The sequence below is a fragment of the Rhinolophus sinicus genome, linkage group LG07 (assembly GCF_036562045.2).
Source record: "Rhinolophus sinicus isolate RSC01 linkage group LG07, ASM3656204v1, whole genome shotgun sequence".
Classification (NCBI taxonomy): domain Eukaryota; kingdom Metazoa; phylum Chordata; class Mammalia; order Chiroptera; family Rhinolophidae; genus Rhinolophus; species Rhinolophus sinicus.
Window position 1 is genome coordinate 125852881 of NC_133757.1, and position 18907 is coordinate 125871787.

At 40.0% G+C, this 18907-nt stretch overlaps 1 protein-coding gene across 4 annotated transcripts in view; it reads left to right on the top strand.

Annotated features, from left to right (window-relative positions):
- The window catches only part of PRSS12 (serine protease 12), a 98470-nt gene that overhangs the window by 554 nt on the left and 79009 nt on the right, over positions 1-18907 (top strand). For 3 of the 4 annotated variants that reach the window (XM_074338567.1, XM_074338566.1, XM_074338568.1), the window contains exons 1-2: positions 69-210; positions 5521-5568. The gene's annotated coding sequence lies outside the window, so the exon portion shown is untranslated. Of the gene's footprint in view, positions 1-68; positions 211-5520; positions 5569-18907 lie in introns of those variants that run through there. The other variant, XM_019744510.2, reaches the window with a different exon arrangement.

Here is an 18907-nt window from a genome sequence, read left to right on the forward strand (position 1 = left end):
GCCTCCTTCCGGACGCCGAGAGTTGACGTCACAGGAAGGGGCCCAATTAGGGCGCTGCGGCGTGGGCGGAGGCTCGGAGCCCTCGGCGCCCGGAGCCGCGGCGGCCGGAGCGGGTCGGGTCGGGTCGGGGCGGGGCCGTCGCGCGCTTGTCACCTGTCCTCTCTGGCCTGGGACGTCAGACTCCCTTGCTGTAGCAGCCCTGTTTCCAAGGTGTGGACCGTTTTGTTGATGCCCCTTTCCATGAGTTCCCCAGTTGCTCGTCTCGATATTCTAAAAAAGTTGCCAGATACCAGTTTTTCCCCGATAGCACGAGTTGGAGCCAGATGACCAGGTTTGAACCGCGGGCTGTCATTCACTGAGTGTGCGCGGCTAGTTAATCACCCCCGTGTGCCTCGGTTTTCTCCTTCGTTAAGGGGGAGCGACAAGGGTGCCGGCCCCGGAGTTGGGAGGATGGGAGGACGCGAGCCCGGCGCGCGTCACCGCAGTGTTTGCTGCTGAGACTTTTATTACCACTTACTGGGCCCCCCAGGCGGGGAGCGACGGCCGCAGCGTCCCGTGCTTTCCTCTGCGCCTCACCAGCCCTCGAGAGGGTTCCTGTTTTACCGTAATGCACTCCATGGATTCTCTCCTTCAGGGAAGCGGGCGGGTGATGGCAAAATGGGTTTTGGTTTAGTGTCCTAGAGGTCAGAGGCCAGGGGACCAGCCCCTTTGGGAGCTGGTACATTTGTCTCAGCTGGAAATAACCCCGGGATATGGAAACACAAAGCCGGCTGCTGAGATTACCTGGGTCTGGGGGGATTCTCCTCTCTCCCTAGGAAGGCAGGCAGCGAAGACCAAGCAAAGTCTTAAGGTCTTACTATTATTATCCATCATTTTACTCCAAATTCAGTGTCGGAAGTAGACTGAGACATTATGTTGCTCCAAGTTTAATTGGAAATTGTGGCAAAGCACTTACCCACATTAGTAACAAGTGTTTATTCTTCCAGAGTGGATTTCATTTATGAAAATGATACTAAAACTTCCAGGTCAGAACCTGGTTAAGTCAAGCTAGGCCAAATGGGCAGGACTAGATTCTACTGATTCTCATGTATTTCTCAAGAAGTAGTTCTGAAAGAGTTTCAAAAGAGGAGTTCTAAAAATCTGTTGAGCGTGGCAGCACTATTTGAATACGTATGTTAACTTCAAGGGGCCGACTTACATTGTAAAAGACAGTACTGATTTGTACATATGAGTTAAAGTGTGTTTCTTTAAAAAGCAGCTTACATTGCATGGCAGTCCTGTAAGTTGAGTACTGACTTGAACTATTTATCAGTGATAGGAATAGGCATTTGTTCTCTCAAATATTTAGTGATACTTACTGAGCATTTTATGTGGCAGTCACTGTGATAGACCCTACAGTTTATCACGTTCATAAAAGATGCAAGACCAAATAAATGAGAATTTCTTTATGGAGTTAACTACGTACAGGAGGAAATTTTTTGTACCTAATGAAGTGCAGTGCAGGTTATTTGCCTGTGATCTTTGAGCCCCATATTTACCTAAACTGTGCTCTATGATGATGGTTGGGCTGGGAGTCTGCAAACTACATTTCCCAGCCGTCCTTGCCAAGGTGGCTTCCAGTAACTTTCTGCCAAGAGGAGGCACAACAGGAAATCAGAAGGTGGTCATGGGAAAATTGTTGTTCTTCACTTCTTTTACTCTCCGCTTCTGGTATCCTGGGGAATGGCTGTGTCCTTTACAAAATCTCAGAGCCAGTTGCAGCAGCCCAACCTTTTCCCGCCCTCACATGACCTTGCTCTGGAGCTCTGATAATACCACCCTCACTCTGTACGCTACTAGCTCTCGGACTAGCAGCCACTTCCTGCAGTTAGGAATTTCTGATTTAATCTGAAGGTCCCCTTTTTGCTCTTCTAGCTTTTACACCTGTGGGAACATTTCTCCATAGTCTAATGAATGCTACCTGTTTAGAATTCTTTAAATGATTTCTGTTTTCCTGCCTGGAACCTGGACTGATAAAGATGCAAATAGGTACCACCTTATAGTATGTACAAAGCCATTGGAATCCAGCAGGGTTGTCCCAGTTTCACAGAGACAAGACTCTGAAACCTGTCTCCCAGCCAATGAGTTGAAAACACCAGACCATGCCAACACACCTGTAGAGTATCGAACATGCCCATCTGTGACAGCTGTTCCCCACAACGTAGGGCCACCAGGGAATGTGCCTGGCAGGGAGACGGGAAGAAGAAGTCTCCACATATAATTCATACTCTTTGAAAAAGCAATTTCTCTTCTAGGCACTTAGTTTAAGGAAGTAATGAGAGATCCACATAACAATTTATGCATCTCCTCTTAAGCTACTTGAGAATAATTCCTCCAAATGTATACATCTAGATGCCTATTATACATCTTCTAGAATGTCCCTCACAATCTCATACTTAAAATTGTTAAAACCTAAGTTCATCTTTCACCTCCTTCTTCTCAAAAAAAAAAAAAAAAAAAATTCCACTCCACAGCATTTCCTATTTCATAGAGTAGGATCAATATCCATCCGTTCTCCGGAATAAGGAGGACGCCCCCTCTCCCTCAGCCTCCATATCTGCTGTGACTACAGCTCTGCCCCTGCCTCCAATCCTCACTCACACACACACTCACACATGCACACACACACACATGCACACACACACACACACACAGTTACACGCACACCAGTCCATTTCTGTAACCACAACTTACGGATGATGTGTTTTCTGATTCATATCCCAATCGGCCTACTGCTTTCCAGTCTATCAAATTCTTCCTCAAGATTTGTGGAAAATAATCATTTAATTATTTCCAACTCTGCTCAAAACGTTTTTATGTTTCCTCAATGTCTAAGGTAGCACTCACTGTCAATAGAACTTTTTATAATGATAGAGATATGCGCCCTGCCCTACCAATATAGCAGCCAGTAGCCATAGGTAGCCATTGAGCACTTGAAATATGGCTACTATACCAGGAACTGAGTTGTTTTGGGTTTAATTTAATTAATTAAATGTAATTAACCATACCTGGTGAGTGGCCACCGTATTGGACAGTAGAGGTCTATGTTCAAGGGGGTAAAAATCGAAACCTCTTAGCATCATATACAATCCTCTCAGCCTCATTCTAGTCTTTATGTACCCAATCTTCCAGACATATTAAAGTTTTTATCTTTTTTCCCCCAAACGACTTCTTGCTTGTACTTTTTTTACGAATATAATTAAGAGAAAATTCTAAATGAAAGAGATGGGCTTCAAAATGACTTTTGGAAACAAGCAACATTTGGTAAGCAGAACTTTTCAGGCAAGCACTTAAAAGAAAGTGAATGTCAAAATCTGCTGGTAACCTCTGCTGTCTCAGGGCCTCGTGAAGAACAATCGGTGTTCACTGATGAACCTGTTCATGGAGGCTGACTCTGACTTTTCTGAGCTTTCTTGGAAAGACTGGTGTGAGCAGCTGTGTTGGGGAGGGCGAAGAGACAGTCAGCATTCCACACCACCAGTGGAAATGCTTCCCAGGCCATGAGGTGCGGAAGGTTTCCAGCCTGTGCTTTTATTGAGCCCACCGGAACAACTGCTAAGGCCAGGTGTGGCTGTGGCCCAACAGGATATTTAATCAGCCTCGTGTGTCAAATAGATAGACTACAGAAGAGACATGGATGGCAGTGGTTTTGCTCATCATTTGTCAATAGATTTTTTAAGGGTATTGTGATTACATAGATACTTTTAAAACATTGATTTCCTGGAATATAAAGTAAGGAGAGAGATATTTCACAGACTATATGTTAATACCAAATAGAAACATATGGAGAATTGAGTAAGTTTGAATTGTGGAGGAGAATTTTGCACAACACATGTCTAAGTGTCTTTTCAAAATGACCAAAATTGGGAGGAAAGGGAGAAAAAGCAAGGTGAAAAGAATAAAATAGTACAAAGACATTATAAGTAATGTGAATACATTTAACTGAAATTTAACTGAATAAATGAAGAATACTTAAATGTTGCTTAGTGTAATATGAGTTTGCTGTATTATTTGAGAAAAGCAGTTCTGCTAGAGAGCACGGAATGGATGGGTGAGTTTCCTAGGATGTGTTCAGTACAGAGAATGAGTAAGCAGGCAGCTCGTGAGACATGGCAGAGTTCATAAGAAGTGCTACCTATAGAGACTAAATCAGCTAGTAATCCTAAAGGTGTAAAGCTCAAGAGAGTAAATGAAATGCACAGTGGAACAAACACGAGTGTTATGTGTGGATGGAAATGGAGGGAAAGACCAAATCACGACATGCCCTCTCTGGGCTGACAGCCCTGTCACCTTTGCACTGGAGACGCGTGGTCCTAGTCTGGACGCAGTGTGGTCTGCCTCACACTTGCTGAGAGGACCTGTGAGCTGCTGGCAGGCTATTGGGCAGCTGCAGCTGTGGGAGGCATATGTGCCACTGCTTCTCTTTAATGGCGCAAGTGTGTGTAATGGCCCCAGGTATCTTTTGTCTGTTGACCTCCTTGCTGAAACATCAGCCTGTCTCCTGACCATCCGTGGGGAAGGCTGATGCAGGAGAGAGGGGAGAGAGAGGGGGACAGGGACATATGGACGCTGTGTAACGGTATTCTTGCAGTGTGGTCCTTCCCACTCGCACCCAGTCCTCCGTGAGGCAGCGTGCTCCATCTCTTTCCTCTTGCTTTAAACTGACGTAATAAGCTGTATGATTGGAGCAACCCCTTTTTGGTCTGTGAGGCTGTCTGTCCTGTGACTTCTGGGATAGCTTGGCCTGTAATTTCCTTGGAGGCCACCGCTAGAGCAAGGTAATTTCCCATGACAGCTGGAGGAAACAGAAAAATAAGAACATGGAGTTGTATAGAATAAGCTAAAGTAATGCAAGGAGGGAAAACAAAGGCAGTCAGAAATTGTACCTATTAATAGACTGGAAGACTAAGACAGGCAAGTAAAGGGCGACCCAAAAGGTAAAATGGGGGAAAGATTTCTCTTTCCTAATTGATTTATAGAAAGGGGAAGAAGACAGGGAGGAGGAAAGACATGGTTTTTGACGGTGTTGTGTAATCACTGATGACAATTCTGCTTGACCTTGAGACCCAAACCCTGTTTCAGAGGTAAATACAACAGTCCAGATGAAGGGAAATTCTCTTCCAACAAGTGGACTAATCCCTGATTTTCTTTCATATTCACTCTATGTAGATTGCAATAGTATTTTTAAATATTCATTGCATTAAAGCATTTAAACTATCAAGAAGAGAGAAAAGAGCTTTAAAAATATTTATAGATAATTAGGAGGAAATGCACATATAGTACTAGTTTCTATAAAAGTTTTTATTTTTACTATACAATTCCTGAAACATTCTCTGTAAATAGATTCCAATTTTTAAAACACTAGTAATGCAACTATTTTAATGATCTGTAGGATGAAAGATTTAGTAAAATGAAATGTTCCTTTGAAATGGAAGTGATTCATTCCTAATTTATCTCTTTTACATCTGTTTTCTTTAACAGGTCACTGTATCTCTGTATTACAGAAAATGATGAGTTAGACTTCTCAAGGTAAGTGAAATACTGTATATATAAAGCTTGTAGTGCTCTCTTTCAGAAAATTATTCTCACAAAAGAAAAGTAATTGTTTATGAAGCAAATACTTTTAGCAGTTTACTCTTGTTTTTAAAAGGTTATGACATTTTGGGATGTAGTTCATTTGAAGCCTTGGTGCTTTTATACTGTTTTTTAAATTTGTTTGTTTGTTTTTACAACTTAATTTTTACTTTGAAGTTGAATATTTTCTCCCTCCAAAATATGAAATGGTAAACACGACTAGAGAAAGGAAGTGCATTCTGTGATGAATCAAAGAGAAAAACCTACATTCTGAGGGAGATTGATGCTATAATACCATCATTAAGTGCTGCTTATTTTTTAATGATATGTTTGGGATTTAAAACATTTATTTCATTTTATAAATTATATAGGTGGTAGGAGATCTGTTCTCAGAATTTACAAAGTACCAGTGAACTTTTTACCATTTAAAAAATTATTATTATGAAGAAAGCCCTTATTCTAGAGATCTTGATCAGAAAAATAGTGAAAATTATTTTTGTTACTTTTTACCAAACCACCATAAAAAATGGATTTAGTTCTTTCTATACATTGTTTAAAATGTATGAATATTATAGCCAATGCAAGTACTGTAATTTTTACATTTAGAATTAAATGTCTAAATTAAAAAAATTCTCAAATAAATATAAAAAGGCAATCCTTGTGTATATGCTCAAAACAGATAATAAAACCAAATATGGCTCAGATGCTAAATCTGTTTCAGATTATGAGTGAGTACATCCAAAGAAATGACAGGCTCTTCTCTGTCCACCCCAGCTGCTCCTTGGGCGTCCGCGTCAGGTGCCTTAGGAATGTGCAGGATTAGTATTCACGGGCCAGTCACAGCCAGTCTGATCATTCCCTGTGATCGGAATGATCTCTCCCGTTTTTCTCCTGTCCATTTATGGGTCAGATGTACCATAAATCAAAGCCTGTCGATCCTGGTGAAAGCTAGCAGAGAAAAACAGCTTTGGCCAGTGGCCACGGGAGCTTGGAAAGCACGACTGAAGGGACAGAATTGGACATTTTCTCTTCCTGGGTGGGAGCTGGATTCTAACTTGCATTTCCAACCGTAATGCTTCTGCTATTCCTCTGAAGACTGAACTTTGCGTCAAGCCAAAATGCTCAGTTCCCATGGTGGTACTGAATTACTGCTGAGTACGTGACCTAATTCAGGAACACTGAACTCCTCTGGTGAAGGACTAACACCCCACATCTAGGCAGGTCGGAGCGGCAGTCCTGAGAACAGGCGTTAGAGTCAGGCTGCGGGCTGAGCACACAGTTCTGCATGGCTGAGTATATGCACACGCGCTCGTATAGCCACACGCCAAGAGTGTAATTTGGAAAAGTTTTGTTAAGATGTAGCAGGAGATTACCTTTGTATTTGGTATACTGAGCAAGCAGGATGTGTGGTGTACATTTGTAAAGCAAATTCTTTTCTTCTACAACCCTTTCTGTGAGGCCTTGCTTGTCCCTGGATGAAAGGTGACATGGTCTTCATGCTTTTTCTGGCCATTCTTAAATATTGGAAACCATTATTTGGTTATTTAAGCTTCGCAAACAAATACGAGGTCAAAATTTAATTTTGGCTTTGGGTTAAGTCTTCTCTTGCTGCCCCGTCCCCAGGCCAGTTGCAGGCATGAGGCTGGCAGTTTGGGAGGTGGGAACGTGAGGGCACAGCATGCTGCTGCTCCCTTTCCCTGTGGGACGCTCCAGCTCCATCGGGGTCTGGCCTCCAGGCCCCCTGAGGTTGCAGTGTGGAAAAAGAGGGGATTTAATGGGAGCAGCTGATGGGAAAGCCCTTGCCTTACAGGGACTGTCTTCCTGGTCTCGGGTGGGAACTTTCTGGACTTGCAACTATAGCCTTACTTCTTGTGCAGTCCTACAGGGTGGTCGTGCTCCTTCCTTGCTATTGACTCTTTTGGAGTCCTAGCCAAAACTTCCACAACTCCTATCATTATCATGTGTTTAAGTGAAAGATGTTTCCCCCCACTCTCTTTCTACATACATATATATATAAATATTTTCTGTTAGTTAATTTTTAATTGAACTTTTTACTTTGAGATACCTGTAGATTCTCATGCTGTTGTAAGAAATAACACAGAGGGAGCCACTGCCTTTACCCATCTCTCCCAAAAGTAACATAGAAACATCTTACAAAACAATAAAACAATATCATGCCAGGATGTTGACATTGACAAGTATGTCCATCACCACAGGTCCCTCATGTTGCCCTTTTATAACCACACTCCCTTCCTCCCCTTAACCACTCCTGCCTCCTTAGCCCCTGGAAACCAACAGTCAGTTCTCCATTTCTATAATTTTGTCAGTTCCAGAATATTACATACTGTATATTTCCCCGAAAATAAGACCTAGCCAGACAAGCAGCTCTAATGCGTGTTTTGGGGCAAAAATTAATATGTTAAAAAAATAAGACCGGGTCTTATATAATATAATATACTATAGACCAGGCTTATATTAATTTTTGCTCCAAAAGATGCATTATTGCTGATTGTCCAGCTAGGTCTTATTTTCGGGGAAACCTGGTAGTTCGTTCCCTTTTAATTGCTCAGCAGTGGTCCACGCTATGTATGCATTCTGTTCCATGATTTAACCACTCACCTAATGAAGACCATACAGTTTGCTTCCTGTTTTTGCTATTATGCATAAAGCTACTATAAACATCCACTTACAGATTTTTGTGTGAATGTAAGTTCATTTCTTCGGGATAAATGCCTGGAGTGCATTCATTTTCGATGTCGAATGATAGTTGCATGTTCAATTTTTAAAGAAACGGAAACTGTTTGCCAGAGCACCTAAACCTGTGTATATTCCCCCCAGGAGTGGATGAGAGATCCAGTTTTCCATGTGCTTGCCAGCATTTGACAGTGTCGCTATTTTTTATTTCACCCTTCTGAAGATGTGTAGTGCTTTACATCTTGATGAGGTACGGAACACTGCAGACACGTTTCCTACCGTGAGATGAGAAAACTTTGTGATGGTGCTGAAACCATCTCATTGTGGTTCTGGTTTGCATTTCCCTGATGAATGGTGTCAAACATCATTTCATGTGTTTATTTGCTATTTATATATCTTTTCTTGGTGAAATGACTCTTCATGTCTTTTGTCCGTGGACTAATTTGATTGGTTTTTGCTGTTGAGTTCTGTACATATTCTAGATATTATTTCTTGGTTCGATAAGTAGTTTTCAAATGTTTTCTCCCAATCCGTAGCTTTTCTTTTTGTTCTCTTTATTGAGAACACAGAGTGAAAGTTTTAATTTTGATGGAGTCTGTTTTATTTTTATGGATCATGCTTTTGATGTAAACTAATAGCTCACATTTTATGTGTGAAAATAAATACATCCTTTCTTTCCCTCACTTCTACGTCCAAGTCACTGTCAAGTCCTATAGATACTACTTCCAAACTACAACCCAAATATAAGCACTACTCTCATTTCACAGCTACCTTCCAGGTTCAAACTACCATCATCATTCACTGAATTCCTTTTCCTTCTTCACTTCCTTCCCTCACTTACAATTGCAAATTGTATATAACTCCTTAACTTAAAATCCTCCAAAAGTTTCCCATTAGGCTGAGAATAAAGTCCAAACTCCACCTTAGCTTATGAGCACTGCCCCATCTGGCCTGCCTGACTGTCTCTGACCTGCCCCAAGTTCATTAACCTCTGACCTTCCATCTCACCTGGTGCACCAACCTGACCTCCTTCCATCTCACCTGGTGCACTAACCTTACCTCCTTCCTTCTCACCTGCGACACCCAGACCACAGCCACACTCCTCTATTCTGGGTTTTAAAGGAGCCTGCCTTTCTCTTGTCACTTTGTGTCATTACTGTGTTGTTTCATTTTCTATAGCACTTTACTAGATGCAGTTATTTGTGTACTTTTCCCCCCTCAAAGGTAATCTGTCAGCGCAGTGGCCTTACCTGTCATGTTCATCACACCTCAAACCCCCAGCACATAGGTGTCACTCAATTAATATTTATTACATTTTGAGCTTTTCCATTTCTTTTTGGAAATGCAGATTTTCTTTTAAGTATTCAGCTAGTGATAAATTCATTATATACTCAAGAGGGACTATTTATAAGAATGCTAATTAATTAGAGGAACAAAGAACATTGAGTTCTGGTTTCTGATAAATTCTACTCATATTACTATGCCATTTATTCGTGTTGTTTGAAGTACAAAAACAAAATATAGAACAAAACATGTCTCGAATATATCTTGGTTCTAACTGCAAAAGGAGAGACCGTTATTGTGTTGTAACAAGCTCCCCAAACTGGAGATTCCTATCCACCAGTAACTCCATGACTTACCCGAGACAAGTCTGGACAGGTCTTTACAGCTTAGTTTCTTGCTGTATTAAATGGATACAACAAAAGTTTACCTCATCAAGATGTTATGTAAAGCAGTTTCTATTTATTGCAAGTACTGTATGATTTTTGTGACTATATTGGTGTGGAATGGCACGTTTATTACATGACGGCATCAAAAGATTTCGTTCCATGAAGGATGCCACATTCTTGGAGATAGTAGAGGGATTATAATGCATGTGTCAAATTAATTTTGGGAATTGTGTTGCAGTGAAATCTAAAGATAAATTTGGAATGTAGCTAGGCTGAAAAATTGTCTCAAATAGTTTTTAATTGCATTTTAAAATAAGACTTAGATATCTCAGGATAGTCTCAAAACTTTAGTATAAGATCGTGAAATGTACCTTATAAACTTATAAGTTTGTAAAGTTATATGTGTATGTATTATATAAATAGAACTTTGTTAGACACATTCTTATTTTGAAACAAAAAAAACTTTCTGATATTATTAGTATTCATCTACTTGAGATCTTGTGGAACTCAACAAAATAATAGAACTCAACAAAGGATGGTTAACTTATTCAATACGTAGCTCTGATTCTGAAACAATGATACTATTCATCTTTCTCAAAGAAACAGGAATTTGAAATATATATACAGTTTCATAGATGTATTATGTCGAGTTTTTAAAAGGACATGGATCGAGTCATCTTAGCATTTTGTATCACAGGTTCCTCAATTGTAATTCAAAGAAAATGAAATAAATCAGTGTTTTTCAAACATTTTGCTCAGGAATCCCTTTTCCCTATAAAAACTAGGGACCTCAAAGAGCTCAATTTATGTTTGTGAGGATTCTGTCAATCATGATATGTAATATTAGAAATTAAAACAGAAAAATTAACATATGTATCAATTCATTTAAACATAACCATCCCCACTATATGTTAGCATAAACAAGATATTTCATGAAAAGTAAAATAACTGTGTTTTCCAAAAAAAATTGATAAGAGTGACATTGTTTTACGTCTTTTAAATTAAATTTATTGGGGGTGACAATTGTTAGTAAAATTACATAGGTTTCAGGTGTACAATTCTGTATTACATCATCTATATATCACACTGTGTGCTCACCACCCAGAGTCAGTTCTCCTTCCATCATCATCTATTTGACCCCCTTTACCCTCTTCTACCATCCACTTTTCAAATCTGTCTAATGTCTGACTTAATGGCTGGATTCTCCTATTTTTTCCCACATACATTCTTCTGTGATATGCTGTTTTAGTTGAAGTATATGAAGAAAATCAGGCCTCATGGAGATGTTTGAAAGGAATTTGAACCTGTAAAACTTTAATAGTCTTTTCAGATAATAGTGGATATTCTTTGATACTACATGGAAACTTGACATTTGGTAATTTCTCAAAGCCTAATTGCTATGTGAAATCTGAAGCCATAGCAATGAATTTTTCATATTTAAGACTAATAACTATTTGGGGAATGGCTTGAAGAAACTAATAGAGATTATACCATCCTTTAATATACCACTGTATACATCCTTTAGTATACCCCCATGTGTTGAGGGCTCTTTTCCTTTATCTTTCTTTGGCTACTGTTCATCAATGATTATCATTTTATTATACTAAAATATTTATTTTTGGTGAGTTTTCTCAAGGCGAGATGGTAGTAAGATTATCTCTCTATGTAAATGGATAGATAGGTAGATAGATATCACAGTGAAATGATGAATATGAATATCATTAGTTTAACCTGAAATTCTGTGAGGTCTCCAAACTTGGTGGGGGCGGGGAGAGTGATGGTAGTGATTGAATGAGTCACAGTAATCCTAACGTAGCAATGCTCTGAGTCAGTTCTACCAGCAGAATCAGGGGAACCGAGCCTCTAATCTTTCTTTTAGGATCAAGAAGCACCCACCATGTCTCTTAGGTCTCTCCACAGTCTGGATCTTCCCGGCCCCTCTTGGTACCTCCCTCCTTGGTTGTTGCTGATGTAATGGACTCCCGGTTCCCAGACCACCAGACCTCTGATCACGTGTTCTTCCCTGAGTTGAAGACACGCTCCGCTCCTCATCTACTGTGCCATTGGGCTGGAATGAGGAGGGATGAGAACATCGTGCGCCATTGGGGGGAGAGTAACTCATAACACGTAGTGAAGTGAGTTGTCCACGTGGCTGCGTGCATAGCATTCGCAGCTCTGGGCTGACACTGTGTGCGGATCCTCAGGGGCTTCATGAGCGCGATGGCATACATGATTCATGATAGCAAGGAATTACAGGACGTCTGGTGTCTCTAAGGGAATGGCCGATCCGAATGCATGGTGTCTGCACAGTGGACCGCAATACAGTAAGAAGTACTTCACCATTTTTATATCTAGCAATGTGGATAGATCTTAGAAGTTGAGAACAAATTCTGTAGGGTGGAACGACTTATGTACATTCAAAACACACAGAGAAAACAACAATATATTAGTTTTCAGGGCTGTGTTTTCAGATGCCTCAGGACGTGTCCTGGACGTCCTGGTGTGAACATCTCTGATGGGAAGGACGGTGCAAATGAGAATGGGGAGGACAAAGAGGAAAGAATAGTGAAAAGAAGTGAGGGGCATTCTTGGGCTGGCAGCCATAGTGGAATGTGAGATCTTTGAGGGCCATGTGACTCCAGGATGGTTAACATGTTTGTCCTCATTTGGGGGAGGAATAAGTAATGTTCCCAGCAAAAGGGTACATGTGTTTTAACACAGATTCTAGGAGGACTTGAATGGCCTTATGTAGAAGACAGATGGATATTTGGTTAGCATAAATTCTTGCTTTGAATATATTTCTCCATCAAAAGTTATTCTGAAATTTGCTTCCAGCTATCAGTCTAGGAAAGGAGTGGAAATTTGAAAACGTGGTTATTTAATATTCAAACAGAATTGCTCTGTAAATCTGGAAAATACAAAGATACTGTCAAAAGTTTGCCTTTTGTTGAGTTTCGTGTACTCTATCAGGCGGTAATTTAAAAAGCATCAGTCTGTTTTGTTCTGATAGTGTTATCTCATTGTGTGTACTCACTGACTAAGCCTTTGATTCATCAGTATGATTTCCTGTCGTTAATTCTTGTGAGAACACACACTACAAATCATAGCTCACACATGCTGCTCTGCCTCGCTTAGCATACGGCATGATTCAGTTGCTGCGGTGTCCTTGCTATCGATCATAGGCTCTTTAATAGTGTCTTCTAGGTAGTATGTCATTTCCATGCAAATTATATTTAATAAATCATAGCAATGTAAACTGTGTAATCAAAGGAAGGTTTAATTCCATGGGTTATAATATTCAAAGGGCACCACTTTTCAGTAGCCCAACCTCATTTAGAAGCTTTCCTGGATGTTTCTCTTGGTTTAAAAAGAAAGTGTTCAATATAACCACCTTTTCCTATGAGTCTTTCACATTTTAGGAATAATATAATTTCCATTACTAATATTTTAAGCACTATCCTTTAATTCAAAGTTAAATATTTCTACTACAATGTCTTAGAGATTGTCAAAAATGTTCCTAATAATGTCATTTATATATATGTATATGTTTGTGTGTGTTTCTTATTCTTTCTGAATTTTGTGATTTCTTTATTCGATATTAATGTTCTTTTCCAACTTATGGAAATGTGGGTCATTATACAAATGTTCTGAGCATATTGATGTGCTTCTTTCCAACGTTTTCATGCCCTGGCAACATAAAATATGATGATATTAGTAAGGCACCCAGAGAAGACTGCGAATCTACTTGTAGCGAGGTTGGGGGACAGCTGCCCTGCCCTGTGGGTCCTGCCCCACCACCCTCGAGCTGAAGGGGGCGCTGTCTTCTACACACTTGACAACTATTTTTGCTTCAGCAACCCCACTGGAAAGCTCTGAATTAATGCTTTGGAATTGTTCTAAAGACATAACTTTTCCAGCCTCTAGAGGTTAGATTAGTTCTAGAACTTAGTGAGACCTCCTCTTTTATAAAGGAGTTAGATGGTAAAGGACAAAGGATAAAAGATGGTAAAGGAGTATTACCCTTCAAAGCGTGGGGAAGACTCAGCGAAGATCTCTGGAGATTTTCTCACAACTTACTACTGCTAGTACTAGTAGTAGTACCGTGTTTCCCCGAAAATAAAATCCAACTGGACAATCAGCTCTAATGCATCTTTTGGAACAAAAATTAATATAAAACCCGGTCTTATTTTACTATAATAATATAATATTATCTAACATAATACAAGACCCAGTCTTATAGTAAAATAAGGTCTTATATTATAGTAAAATAAGACCGGGTCTTATGTAATATAGTATAATATAACATAACACCGGGTCTTACATTAATTTTTGCTCCAAAAGATGCATTAGAGGTGACAGTCTGGCTGGGTCTTGTTTTCGGGGAGACGCGGTAGCACTACTAGTAGTAGTCATTGTCATCATAGCTTATGTTTCATGAAATCAGTGTCTGGATTTATTAGTATTTAAGGGATGCTAGTGGTCGTGCAGTCACTGAAAGGTGACAGGCAAGCAGGGGAGGCTACTTGGAAGTAACTGTGGGGTGGGTAATTGATGAAATTAGACATGAAACAAGAGGTTATTCGAGAGCAATGAACCACAAACTGCTACAACAGTCTTTTAACATCTAAAGGATTGGAGGAGACTCTGAATAGGTATCTATTGGACTGTCTGCATTTTCTAAACTGGTCTCTGTAGGACATCTTTGTGAGATAAGTTTGAAGGGGGAAACATGGTGAATCTCTTTCTCAAAAAAAATGTGAGAAATTCTGAAATAACAAAGTTACACTTGATGCATGATTTCTGAGAGTCTTTCAAATGCTGGCTTCCTTTGTATGTTTCTAGGAGGACACAAATATACACCCTTTCTCAAACGTGTTTGGGCAATGTGTGCTTTATTTTGTCCTCAAAATACTTATTCACCTCTGCCAGGACACTAGGGTTTCCTCCAGTAAGAACAGACCTACCGCACTGCCTCAAGGTGTCTTGTCAGAGCAATCGCTTCCAACTTTGAAGACGACACAATGTTTGCTGGTAGAAACCTTCCTTAAGCTGGGTCGGGAGAACTGGTTTTTCTTTGTTTACCTTTATTTTGTCTTCTCTCTCTAGTCAGTCTCTTTTAATGGGCACCGTATCTATAGTATATAGTATAAGGTAGACTATATAGATCAATTGGTAATCCAAATTGACCTGTGACATACGTTTCTCAATTTATAGAGCTGATTTCAGGTATTTTTGACAATCCATTCAATCTTTCTAGTCCTTTTGGTTTTTCACCACTCTGGGAAAAAGTTGATGGAGGGTTATATGGCTTTACTAGCCTTCTAGTGTTACTTTTATGTGCAGCATTTAATTTATTCCTAATATGATTATGAAAATATAGAGAATTAGAAATTAGTAAAACTTCTTAAGAATATATCACTTTTATATTAAAGGTCATACTGTGTAATATGTTTTGTTGTATGATATTATATAAAATATGAGGTCCCATAAACTGGAAGGAAATGTGAAAAGTAACTATGATTATTATGGAGTGGTGGGACTTTATGTGATTTTATTCTATTTTTCAATTTGTTTCTATAATGAAGACAAGAAAAGATTTAAGATTGCATAAGTATCTTGGATAAATAAGATGCCCTTTTAATTTAATTTTATATTTGCAATCTTTTGTATAAGTAATCAGAAAAAAAATCTTGAAATGTTTTATTTCACTTACTGGTATAGAAACATTCACAAGAAAATCAGATGAAGACCATACTTGTGGAATCAAGTAAGAAACAAAACTCTCCAAAATTCTTTTTTCTCTGCTTTATCAAGTACATGGACAGTCAATTTCAATATGACATTTCTTTCAAAAGTTTCACCCAAGTATTTCAGTTGGGTATTTATTGTAAGAAATATACCTCTTCAGTTTTGATCACAGCGTTAGAACCCAATGTTTTGGCTTTGAGGAAATACTGGATACAGCATTATAATTAGAGTATACAAACTGTATACAAACAGACAATTTTCAATCTAGTATTTCCAGAGGAAATGCCATAAGCCAGTTAGTTTCTTAGTTTACATTTCCAGTTTTTCCACTTTTATTTTTACTGAAATTATTCTCAGACTTCATGATCAATATTTTTAAATTCATCTAACTTGCTGTTATCCATATAAAATGGATCAGAGTTTTATTGTGAAATTTCTTTTTTGTACCTGTTGTATCAATGACATTTTTTCTGGCCTAAATTCTATTTGATTATTCTGTATAACTGGTGATTTGAAAGATAATCTTGAACAAAGTCTCCTCAGTGCCTCTTCTCACAAGATGTGAGAGGCCATGGAGAACTGTCTCCAGGCAAAGAGGCAAAGGCCGCAGCTCTTCTGGTAAATTGACCACTAAGCTATGGAATTAAGGGTGGCGTCAGTTGTTTTTATTTCTATTTCTGTTTCCTTCTGTGTGTCCCTTCACTGCTGTCTCCTGCATCTAGCATAATGCCCCAGCACCTAACACAGTACCTGGCATATAAAAAGCCCTTATGTTTTGAAAGAGGAAAGGAAGGAAAGAGGAATTCAGTTTCCTATCGCTGCCGTAATGAATTACCACAAGCCAGTGGTTTAAAACAACACAACTTTATGATCTTCCAGTCTGTATTTCAGGAGTCCATCATGAGTCTCCCTGGGCTAAAATGGAGGTACCACTGGAGGTGCATTCCTTTCTAGATGCTCTCGGAGAGAATCCATTCCCTGCCTTTGCTAGGTGCTTGAGGTGGCCAATGCTGCTTGTCCCATGGTCCCTTGTTTATCTTCAAAGCCAGCGGCATAGCTTTCATTGTCACCTCTCTTCCTCAGACTCTCCTCCTTAGCTTACTTCTTCCACTTTGAAGGGCCCTTGTGATTACATTTTCCCCACCTGGATAATCCAAGGTAATCGCTCTTTGTATCTGTATCTTAATTCCCATTTGCCATGTAACATAAAATATCACAGGTTCCAGGGATTGAGGTGTGGGCATCTTTAGGGGGCTATTGTTATGCCTAGTACTCTGCCCTTCAGAGCAGTGCCCATGCAGACCCGCCAGATCTAGCTAGGGGGCAGTGTCACATGGTAGCTGCAGAGTAATTTAGGTGAATGAAACCACAGGGGAGGATGTTATGAACATGATGAGCATGCTGAGTCTTGCTTGTCCAGTAAACCCAGCCAGTAATTGCACTGTGATTTTTTAAAAATACACTGAACTGAGTGATGCATGAATATATTAAAATGATCACCATTGTGATCGGATTATGGATTTGAATTTTCTTCATGTTTTTTTGCAGACTGAGTTTTCTACAATAAACAGGTTTTGCTTTTATAATGAAAACAAATTTTCAGAATTTCCAAATAATCTCTATAGACTGTGAAAGTTGCAAACACACACAAAAAATAAGTGAAATGACACACATAAAATTGATATAAATGACAAAAACTCAATTCACATAATGACCACAAACTCAACATGGCAGCCAATAAACATACTAACAACACTGTGTAGCTGGATCACATTTTAAAATATGGCAAAATTATCAAGTAATCCTACTACTGCACTCAGCACGGGTATTACTAGCATCCTATTCATTTTCTGAATTTGAGAAGGAGGCAGTAAAACAACTTAAAAATTAGATTGCGTGAATAAAAATTATTTTTTATGATACAAAAAATTCCTGAAAGATGTCTTAAATATGTTCAGAGGATGGATAAACCTGGCAAACATGGTTGAGTTGTGGTGGGATTGTGATAGGATGGGGTTGTCACCAGGCAGGGCTTCTCAGGACACTCCTCCCTGCCAGCTCTGCCTGCCTGCCAGGGCCAGCGCCCCCAGCATCCTGAACCACTCCCAGCCGGGCAGGAAGTACACCCCACCAGCTGGCGCAAGCTGGAATTAGTTCTCTGGGGATTGATCCGGCACTGGACATGCTAGGGATACGTGCCCGCACGTAGAAATTGGTTTTCTGTCTCAGTTTCCCTGTCGAGCACTCCTTTTCATGACTGTAATTAGAGTTCTACGCAGAACCTCAACCTGTCGCACATGGGCTGGATCTCCACCCTGTGCCGGCACGAGCCCCAGATATGCCCAGCAGCTGGAGCATGCCATGAAGGCACAGTTTTCCAGATCTACCGTGCCGTTCTTTGATATGGCTATACATATTTTTCATTATACACGCCATGATTACATGACCAAACCTTAGAAAATAAGGACAAATTTTATACACAATACTCCTACCCCAACACCATCTTAAGAAGTTTGGTTAATTGTTCCTATAAAGGGTTATATGTGTAGTTGTTTTTATGTTCATGTACAGCAAGTTCCCAGGCTCAGAAGAACCTGTGCTGACAAGGCACTCACATGTCTCATTTCCTGCTCCCGCAGTCAGCACACTGCTGCACATAGGAAGTGCTCAGTGCCCTTGTGAATAAATGGTAAATAGCACCCAGAGAAGGCTGGTGCACTTGCTGACGTGTGGGGCATTCAGAGGTTAGCGCAGAATCGGGGGAGCCAGTGAACTCTCTGTGATGAGGCTAAAACTAAGATCTCAGACTGCGTTAAGCTCTTGGGAGGGTGAGGACTGATCAAAAGCCTGCATATTGTCTGTTTTTAGTGCAGATAATCTGTGCAAATGTCATGGACTCACTTTGTGGGGGGAGGTGGTGCTTTTTGCTTTGAGAACATTGAAAGACCGAGGCTCTTTGGGACACTTAGGAATCTGCGAACGAGAAACAGGTCAGGAATTGGGTATGCACCCATGAGGCTATGAGTCAGAGAAGTTCAAATACAACATTTTAGTGATTCAACATAATAGAAATGTTTGCTTCTAGGGAACGCAAGTTCACACACGCTGTCTGGGGTAATTTGGTAACGGGCTACTAACCACCTATGTGCCAGGCTTGCAGTGGATTTACTCACTGGCTTCTC